This window comes from Sus scrofa, chromosome 1 (assembly GCF_000003025.6).
Source record: "Sus scrofa isolate TJ Tabasco breed Duroc chromosome 1, Sscrofa11.1, whole genome shotgun sequence".
Taxonomy (NCBI): domain Eukaryota; kingdom Metazoa; phylum Chordata; class Mammalia; order Artiodactyla; family Suidae; genus Sus; species Sus scrofa.
Window position 1 is genome coordinate 249,374,298 of NC_010443.5, and position 10,409 is coordinate 249,384,706.

At 37.2% G+C, this 10,409-nt stretch overlaps 1 pseudogene; it reads right to left on the reverse strand.

Moving 5' to 3' along the window:
- On the reverse strand, window positions 4,071-10,004 carry LOC100155329 (annotated as a pseudogene).

The following is a 10,409-nucleotide window of genomic DNA, read 5'->3' on the forward strand; positions in this document are numbered from 1 at the left end:
GTCTCTTGCCTCAAGAACCCTAGAGTTAAATGGTTAGATATATACAAATACTTTAAATACTTTGGTTATGATTGTATCTCATTTCCTGGAAATATGGACTAGGTAGCAGGAAAAGTCATAGGAAAGAGGAACAGAGGATTCTTTGGGGCCCACGGAGGCCTTCACTGAGCATGTAATCTTACCTGGGTCTTGATGAGTGGGTAGGAGTTCATCACTGGGCAGTGGGAGGAAAGGAAATCTATGAAGAGAGAAAAATGAGGAAGAATTGTGAGGTCAGGAAAGCAGGTCATATTTGAGAAACTGCACGTGATTTCTTATGCTGACCATTCAATGTAGGTTCCACGCCCCAAAAGATGTCTTAGAACTTCAGTATATGAAGACTTTATCAGACTCCTATCGACCAACTGGCCATTCCTTTTCTCAAGGTCACTCTATTACCATCAATTACTAAAGTTTTATCTCTCTTCTGACTTGATACTCTCCTAATTTTCTTCTTTTATGAATGGTGGGACTATATTGAGCAGAAAAAAATTTTAACACCTTCCCCTTCTCTTCTGCTGAGGGGAAAATTTGACTCTTACCCATTTGTACTAGCCAACTGATATGTATGGTTTACGTTGTGTGGCATCACCACATACTTCATTAGAGTAACACTCCCCAATATGTGGTTTGGGAGTCTAGCTAATCCCCAACTCCCAGTGTTTCATTAAGCTGAATGCAGAGCTAGGTCTCTGCATCATCTCTGCAGAAGGCAGAAGTCTGAAGAAAGTATCCACACATTGGAGGGTGAACTTAGATTCAAATCCCAGCTCTGCTAGATATCCTGTGAGTGATCTTGGGAAGGTCATTTGTCTTTCTGAGCCTAAGTTTCCTCAGCTAGAAAAATGGAGGTCCTTGGATTTGCTTACTTGGGTGTCTATGAGGAAAAAGAACAAGTAATTTATATGAAAAGTCTATGTAAACTCTCAAATTTTTTTTGGTTTGTTTTTTGTTTTAAACTCTCAACTTTTTGAGGATATCTTAATGCTTAAAGAAAATAAAATCCTAGAAACAAAAAAATTAGATGATCTTCAGCTCCATTAAAATTGCTAGTCTTTGAGTAGATTTGATTCTACCACAATAAGTCATTTTATAAAATGTCACATGGTAGAAACCAAAAATCCTGAACAGCAAATACTCCTATATTGTGTCCATGATGATTTTATAATTAGAAACAACATGTTTCGGAAGCAGAGACAAACCAAGTACCGAATAATTGCTAAAACAAACAAACAAACAAGCTAACCTGCAAAAATCCACCACTCTAGGTCATGCTATGGTCTGGGGTGAATCCAAGAAGACAAGAATAGGGACTTGAATATATTTCATTGCAAGGGCTTGTCTTCTGTCCATGCTGATAAGAGTCATCATGGGATATTTCTGACTCTGAAGCCCTCCATCCCTGTTTCCTTTTCTGCTTCTGTTTTCCTTTCTCATTCCATTAGTGTGATTAGCATTATTCTCAGACTCATTTTGGCAGAATGGCCACTCTTATGCTTCCAGTTTCATGCACTGAAGGTCTTGGCCATAGCAATAAGGCAAGAAAAAATGGCCATCATTAATAAGTCCACAAATAACAAATGCTGGAGGGGGTGTGGAAAAAAGGGAACCCTCCTGCACTGTTGGTGGGAATGGAAGCTGGTACAACCACTATGGAGAACAGGATGGAGGTACCTTAGAAAACTATACATAGAACTACCATATGACTCAGCAATCCCACTCTTGGGCATATATCCAGACAAAACCCTACTTAAAAAACACACATGCACCCACATGTTCATTGCAGCACTATTCACAATAGCCAAGACATGGAATCAACCCAAATGTCCACTGATAGATGACTGGATTAGGAAGATGTGGTATATTTACACAATAGAATACTACTCAGCCATAAAAAAAAATAATAATAATAATGGCATTTGCAGCAACATGGATGGAACTAGAGACACTCATCCCGAGTGAAGTAAGTCAGAAAGAGAAAGACAAATACCATATGATATCACTTATATTTGGAATCTAATATTTGGCACAAAGGAAGCTTTCCACAGAAAAGAAAATCATGGACTTGGAGAATAGACTTGTGGTTGCCAAGGGGGAAGGGGAGGGACTGGGAGCCTGGGGTAAACAGATGCAGAATGTTGCCTTTTGGATGGATTAGCAATGGGATCCTGCTGTGTAGCACTAGGAACTCTGTCTAGTCACTTATGATGGAACACGTAATGTGAGAAAAAAGAATGTATACATGTAAGTGTAACTGGGTCACCATGCTGTATGGTAGAAATATATATATATATATATATATATATAAATGATAAAAAAAATAAAAAAAATTTAAAAAAAGAAGTAAAAATCTGCAGTATGGAAAAAGCAGTTAATATTTTTTTTTGTAGAAGGCATTATTATGCAGAAAATTTTAAGGAATCTACCTCACGCCCCCCTCAAAAAAAAAACTAGAAAGAAGTGAATTTATTGCGGTCACTGGATATAAGGTTAATATATAAAAATAATTATATTTTTATATACTGAAAAGAAATAAAACTTTAGAATGAATGCCACTTACAAAAGCATCAAAAACATAAAATAATTAGAATGAAATTCATTCTAAAAGGGGAAATTTCTGATGTGACAGACATGTCCTGTATTTTAATTGAGTAGTAACTGCACAAGTATTTACATTTTTTGGACTTATTATTTTTATTGACAAAGTTTATAGGAAGAAATATTTAAAACCAAAGGCCAATTCTTAAGTCTCATTAGTTGTTTATTCCATTCATTTGTATTAAGCATCCCTTTCTCTAATGTCTTAATAACTTTATCAAGAAACAAGTCAAACCTGTGAAAATACCAGTCATTAATCAACATATCATTTATATATATTTCTGTTCTATGATGCAAAGATATTTTAAACACTCAATAGTTTATCAAAGGCCTAATTCTTGAATAATCAGCATGTTCTATTTTAAAATTCAGGGATTTAATAAACTGATTAAGACAAAATTAGTCAATTTAAAAGACAAAATTAGTCTCACTCAGGAGTAGTCTGTCTGTACGCTGATCACCTAGAATCCTGATTGGCCAAAATTTAAAGCCTAACACCCCTGATTCCATGAATACATTAATTTTCCTAACATTAAGAATAATCCTGTATGGAGTTCCCGTCGTGGTTCAGTGGAAACTAACCTGACTTGTATCTGTGATGACGCAGGTTCAATCCTTGGCCTCGTTTACTGGGTTAAGAACCTGGCATTGCCATGAGCTGTGGTGTAGGTTACAGATGTGGCTTGAATCTGGCATCGCTGTAGTTGTAACCCAGGCCGGTGGCTACAGCTCCAATTCTACTCTTAGCCTGGGAACCTCCATATGCCACAGGTGCAGCGATAAAAAGACAAAAAAAAAAAAAAAAAAAAAAAAAAAATCCTGTTTCCTGTTATGACTTTTGAGAAATACTTTGTCAGATACTCATATCTATACATTATCTACATATTATCATCTTCTGGCCTTACAATGGGGACTTTCACAGGAATTATAAAGGTGGCCAGGTTTCCTGTAAATATCAGCATTTTATATGGGCAAAAGCAGTCAATAAAAATCAGTTCATTTACTATAAGCTAAATGTGCTTGTACCTAACGCCAATCTTTCCCAAATTTTTGAAGTTTTGATGTGTTGATTTTGGTCTATCCTTAATATAAAATGTATCTATCTACACACACTCTCACAGAGTTAACACTACAACTACAAACTGATGACACTTTCCAGCCCAAGCAGAGAACTATCTGTTCCTTTGGTGATTTCTTCACTGAATTCTGACTTTCACTGCCCCGCCATACCATCTGGCTAAACCCTGACATTTCATAGTTTTTAACTGTATAGACCTACCTATATGAATTTAAAAATTGCTCTGAACAGAGGAAGTAAAAAAAAAAAACTTTATGGACAACAAATTTGTTTTTAAAAATACAAAGAATAACATCTGTCTCGTCATGCTGACAATTTGACATATATACACATGCAGGAGAAAAGTTCCGATTTAGTCATCTGGACAGCTGAAGCTTGTATATTTTTAATATGATGAACACACTGCTACTAAGTGTTCACACTGACAGATGTATTTTCAAAGTATTTCATATACTAAACACTGCAATAGTTTCTGCACGCATAAATGCCAGTTATAATAGTTTCTGTTCTCCTTGATGAAAAGTATGTCTCAAGCTAATATGGAGCACACACTAAAAACTACAACAGTTCAAGAATCTATAACCTTATGTAAAGAAATCCAATGTACAAAATACAACTATAAAAGCAAGGGACAATTACTGCCATGCAAAAAATTTAAACTAAAAACTGCACAGAAATGCAACTTAAAACAGCAAACTCAAATTATGTAACACTCAAGATAGAAAGGTCAGCACAAAGTTCTACCAACACAATGCTTACAAGGAATTTAGAAACGGAAATGCATTGTTTTTGCAGGTATAGTGGTTTAAATGGTTTAAATCAGATCTTTAAATCCATGGGTACGAGTCAATTGTCTTTGTCTTCTTAAGAAATTAGCTCTTTAACTGTTGTTTTTATGAACCCTTTTCTTTCAGTTAAGCCATAAGCAGGATAATTTTTATATACCTCTTTGTAAGTCTGCTTCATCGGGACCTCCTCCAAGTTAGCACTGGCCAAGAACTTCTTTGCTGTTTCCTTTGTAGGAAGATTCTTCAATTTTTAAACTAGAGGTTCATCATCTGAACTATCTGCAGATTCGCTTTCTTTTTTGAAACTGTTTTGATTCTTCTTGGTGGTACTGCTATCTACCTTTTTAACATTAGCACATTTTACAGCTTTTTTACTTTTAGAAGTGGCTTTCTGTTTGGATTTTTCTTTTTTGGATGTCTTTTTAGGTGGCTCCTCTTCAATTTCTTTATCTTCCTCATCAGAAGACTCTCCCTTATTTTTCTTCTCAGCTTTATCACTGCTGAATTCATCCGACAGAATTTCAGGACATTTGGTTTGCTTAGCTTTCCTGGCCATTCCAGAATTATTCCGTTCTTTTTTGTGGCTTTTGCTAGAGGTTTTTTCAGACTTTGGAAATGGTTTGCCAGAAGGCTTTGGATGCATTAAGAAATTCAAGATCCTTTTCACCAGTTCACTATTTACACCTGATCTTTCCAAGAACCTCACAGATGCTCGTTAACATGGCATTTCTAATTTTTTTTTTTTTAACATTTCTTCCTTCTTTTTATATTGGATACTTCTTTTTCCAAATGGAAAGCCACTGAACTTGACACACATTCTTCTTTAAAGAGGACACTGTGCCTGGTCTGTTATAAAGAGCTTATGTAGATTTCTAAGCTCATCTGTTTTCTTCTTACTTAGAAAAAAAAAATGTATCCTTTCAATTTCACAAAATTTCTGCCGCTTTCCTTGTGCAATTGTAAATGGCTCTCTTTGTAAGGAAGAGACTTGCATTGTCAGCCTACTTTTTTTCTTTTCCCTCTTGCTTTCCATGATTAATCAGACTTTTCTTTCTCTTCTTGCTCCTCCTCATATTCCTCATCCCTCTCTTCACTTTCCTCTCTCCGGCCAGCATTTCAGGCCCTTTCTTGGACTCAGGCTGGGTGGGAGTTCCCTCTTCCTCTGCAGCAGGGCCAAGGAGGGCATGCTGTGGACCGTGGGTCCCTGCGGCTGCCCGAGGACACGAAGAGACTCCGGGAGGCAGCGGCAACAGGCTCCAAGGAGGCACTCGGGCTGCTGGCTAGCCTGATGCTCACGCTGCGCTCTCCACTGCCCAGAATCAAAAAGCTACATTTTTTAAAAAACTCTTTAGGCTCTATTCTTAACATCTGTACATGATTGTATGTGAATTTTACCTTAAAATTTTTTTAATAGATTGTCAGATTTTTTTTTAAAAGATATCTTCAAAACATTATGCTAAGTAAAAGACAACAGACACTACAGGTCACATGATGTATGACTTCATTTTCATGAAATTCCCAGAATAGATAACTCTGTAGAGACACCACAGATTGATAGTTGCCAGGGCTGGCCCAGAGGAGAGAATGCTTAATGGGCATGGGGTTTTACTTTGGACTGATGGAAATGTTTTGAAACTAGATAGAGTGGTTGCACAACACTGTGAATGTGCTAAATGCCACTAAATTGTTCAATTAAAATGGTTAATTTTTTGACATGTGAATTTCACCTCAATAAAAACAACAAACATAAAAAGGATGTTGGACTAGAAAGCAGACATGAGTATGCTTGAGACCTGGAGTTAGTCACTTCCCACCTCTGAGCCTCAGTTTTTCGAAATATAGTGTGGGGCATTTTCTTTGTGCCTGGCCCTGTGCAGTAGGCTTTACATGCTTTTCTTCCCGAATTTACAGAGGAGGAAACAGGCTTAGAGAAGTTTAATAACTTGCCCAAATACATACATTTCATCTGTGTTACAACAAAGCACTAGCTTCAGTGGTCAGATCAGTTTAGATAAAGAAGTGGATCTCTGAGAATGATCTTATAAACGGTGATCAGACGCTGGCCTAATATCAAGCATTTCCAAGCATCCTTGCCTAAAGACCCTATCTATAGAAGTAAAATTCAAAGAATCTAACCTGTTTGAAAATTAGAACAAGTAAGAAATTCTTCAAGTGTTTTTCCTGTAATTATATGCAAAAATAAGAACTTTATACTAACTAATGTTCCTCACTCTTTTGAGTGCCTTTTACATTGAGTGGCTTGTATGCAACTTCCAATTTCGATTCTTTCTTCTGAAGCTTCTGAGTTTTCCATTTTGCAACTTATTTACTATTCCCTGCAATGTCCTAATAACAGGTTAAACTCAAGCTCTTGTAGAGTTTGTGCCAAGATGAGATTTTTTAAAAAATCATATCTAAATTACTTCATGAAATAATGTCCCTATCTGCCTCCAAGCTGCTGTCAAGGCTGAGGCCAAAAGCTGTGCTAAGAAGAGAGCAAACTGAGCCAGGGGTCTCTAGGGAAACAGTGGAGCAGAAACCAGCTCTGGGAGGGCCCTTGGTAGACATCCTCTTATTTCATATTTTCCTTTAAATGGTGAAGGTGTCACCTTTACAAAGTCTATCTCCTAATCAGATTTGATTCTAACAGGGGTTGGACGCCCCCAAAACATGCGCCCTTGGCTCTCATCTGAATCTCTACTATGATGAAAATGAACTGAGGGAAATATCTCAGCTTTCTTAGATTAAGTAACTGGACCCTTAATATAAAATTCAGTCATTCATTTACTTAGCAAACATTCTCTGAATGCCTGCTAAATTACAGGCACTGAATATAAACATGCATAAAAAACAAGGTCCCTGCCCTTCAGAAAATCAGCCTCTGATAGAAGTGATAACCATAAAGAGAGATTATTAAAGTATAAAGTAATAAGGAGGTAGTATTGTCCGAAGATGGATTAGTGATACTTTGAAGGTCAGTGGTACACTGCCCTTGCCATTTTTGTTTGTTTATTTATTCTTCCCTCACTCAGCAAACTTTTACCAAGTAACCACACTTTGCAATGTGCCATTCATTGCTCGGGGGTGTACAAAAATGAACTGGATAAAAAAGTGTGCACAAAAATCTTTTGTCAATTTTATTGACTTATTAGAGAGACAACACATGTGCTAGATATTTCCTATTGTGCCCCTCTAGACTTATTATCTTTTTACTCTGCTCTGTAACACGCAAAGTACACTTTTAGGGGACTTCAACATGGATTAATTTTCCTCCAAGATGTTTTGCAGAATAAGCAAATCACTATACCATTTGAATTCCTTGATCAATAATCTTTATAGCAGGGTAAAACTACGTGGATTTCTGTATTTTACTATTTACTTAAATTGGGTCCACATGGTCTTTTCCATTTACATCACAATAAAGACATTTTTTAATTTGTCAGGTCTTTTTACGGTGTTAAAAATTTCAAATTATACATTCTGCACTGTGATTTCCTGATGTTGAGATTATTTCTACTGAGTCCATTTTTGAAAAATCTGAAAAAATTTTGCAGACGAAAATCTGTTTAAAGTAATGTAATATTTTACCCAATTTTAATTAATAAATTTAACTTGACACATATTTGTTATCAATATTACTTTATGTTCACTATCTCCACCTGCAATATTTAGTTGTGATTTCATTACCTGCAAATAAAATGAATGGTTTTAGAGGTTGTTTAATTTCAGAAGAACTTTTAATTTTACCACGGCAGGATTAAAATTTCGATGTCGAAATAATGAGATCAAAATATTTTGCTTTGCATCGTGCGGCTTCTTGGGTTTCCACACTTTAAAAGCACCTAGTACAGTATTTTGAGACTCATGTTTGCCTCCGTCAGGAAAACGTGAGCTCCTAAAGGAAGAAATTATTATTTACTGCTGTGAAACCAACGCCTTGCTCAGCCTGCCCCAGGTGACGTTGAGTAAATGTAGGCTGATTGTAGAGTCATAAATGTTTATGGCTTTCCAGGTGTTTCATCTAAAGAACTAACAAGTATAATGTTGTCAACAGTCTTGGGTGCAGGAATCCTACAGTCCCAGAATCACTTACTTGGGTTAACCCTGTTCCTACTCTTGCCAAAATTCATGCTCATTTGTCCACACCTTTTCCCAAGCCTTGGCCATCAAGTGAAAACACTGAGCATCACACACAAGTCTTGACCTCAGATGTATCGCTCTTGGGGCTAGATTATAGCCAATCAAGTTCTGCACCAGATGCTGAGAGCAAACAGGTTAAAGAGTGCGGTAGAAGAAGGAGCCAGGGAGGAAGGATGGGAAGAAATGCTGTGTTGGTGTTTACTCACCAGTCTGTTTACTAAAAGCTCCACAGAGGCAGCAAATTCATCTATTTTATTCACTATGATGTATCCAGTTCCTAGAATACATTCCTGGTACATAGCATTTGCTCAATAAGTATTTTTAATTGATGGGAGACCAAAGAAAGGACACTTGCATTTACTGAGAATCACTATTTGACAGGTTTGGTGCTAATCACATTCATAATCTCATTGTAAATGTGATCCTCAAGCCATCTTTGTGAGGTAGGTGGCATCACTCCTGTTTCAGGAGAAAAACCCAGGACCCTCACTACTACATCCCTGGCTGTCAGTAACCTTTCACAGATTAGATATCATGGAGTGAGAGGTTTGTCAGAGCAAAAGGGAATTTAGAGATGATCTAATCCAACCCTCTCATTTTACTGTGGAAGAAAATAACCCCCAGATAGCTAAAGTGACTCTGCTAAGGTCTCACAGGGGTTAGGGTTGGAGGCTGGACCTGAACTCAGTGTCCCACCTCAGTCAGGGACCTCTCTGCTTTGCTTTGATGTCTCTTGCTTGTTTCTATCACTGCCACATATAGAGAGGACAGGAAATCATCAGCCATAAAGTTGTTCAACCTCAAAGAGCTAATTTCAAATGTTATTTAAATTATGTTTCACAATCACCTACCATACCCATCAACTCCATGAATTTTGTGTGCCCTGGGTAGCCTTGTGTGCAGCTCTTGGCCCTTTAAGCCCCTAATCTTCTGTATGGCCCTGAAAACTCTGTAACATTTATACTTGGCAGAGGAACATGTACCAAAGAACAGAACATGCTCTTTTTCTTGTTTTAACTTGACTCCATTATTCACCAAATACAGTTTTCTTTCTGTGAAGTATAGCTGAAGAGTTTATGACAGGATTTAACATTGAAATCTGTAATATAATGATCTTTGTCCCTGTACCTTGACGGCTTGTCAAATAAGGTTAATGTAGATTGCTAAAAGCATGACTGCATTATTAAATAATTCCTCAGGTTAGCTCTTTGCATCCATGCATGTTGCAGACAGCAGAATCAACAAGAGGAATGGGATCAGGAAGCAAAAGAAGGGGAAATGCAAATATAAACCTGTGCTTCTGAGGGGCACCAGTTCTTGCTGTTCCGGAGGGCTGCAGTCTGGATTCCTGAGGTGGGCATCACACACTATCTCCTTCATTTCCTGTGTACTCCTCTGTTTGCATCTCAAGAAGACACTTTCCTCTTGTCCTCTATTAATTGCTTCTGTATCAGTCTAAGAAAGTGGGATTATTTTTCATTCAAGACTATAGAGTTTGATGATATTTATGATGAGCTAAGTGTTTTAGCAAGCAAATGAAACAGTAAGTAGATGTAGCAGACATTGGTTAATGGTGGTAAATTCACACCCACCGCACGTCTTGGGTGCACCACTGCAAGAGTCTCCTAAATAGTTTCCCTGCTTCCCTCCTACCTCCCTGGCATCATCTCAGAGTGATATTTCTAGAATAAATCTCATCCTTTCACTCCTCTTAGAACCTTTGAATATTACTTTAAAACTTACAAAATGAAGTACCAACTCATCAA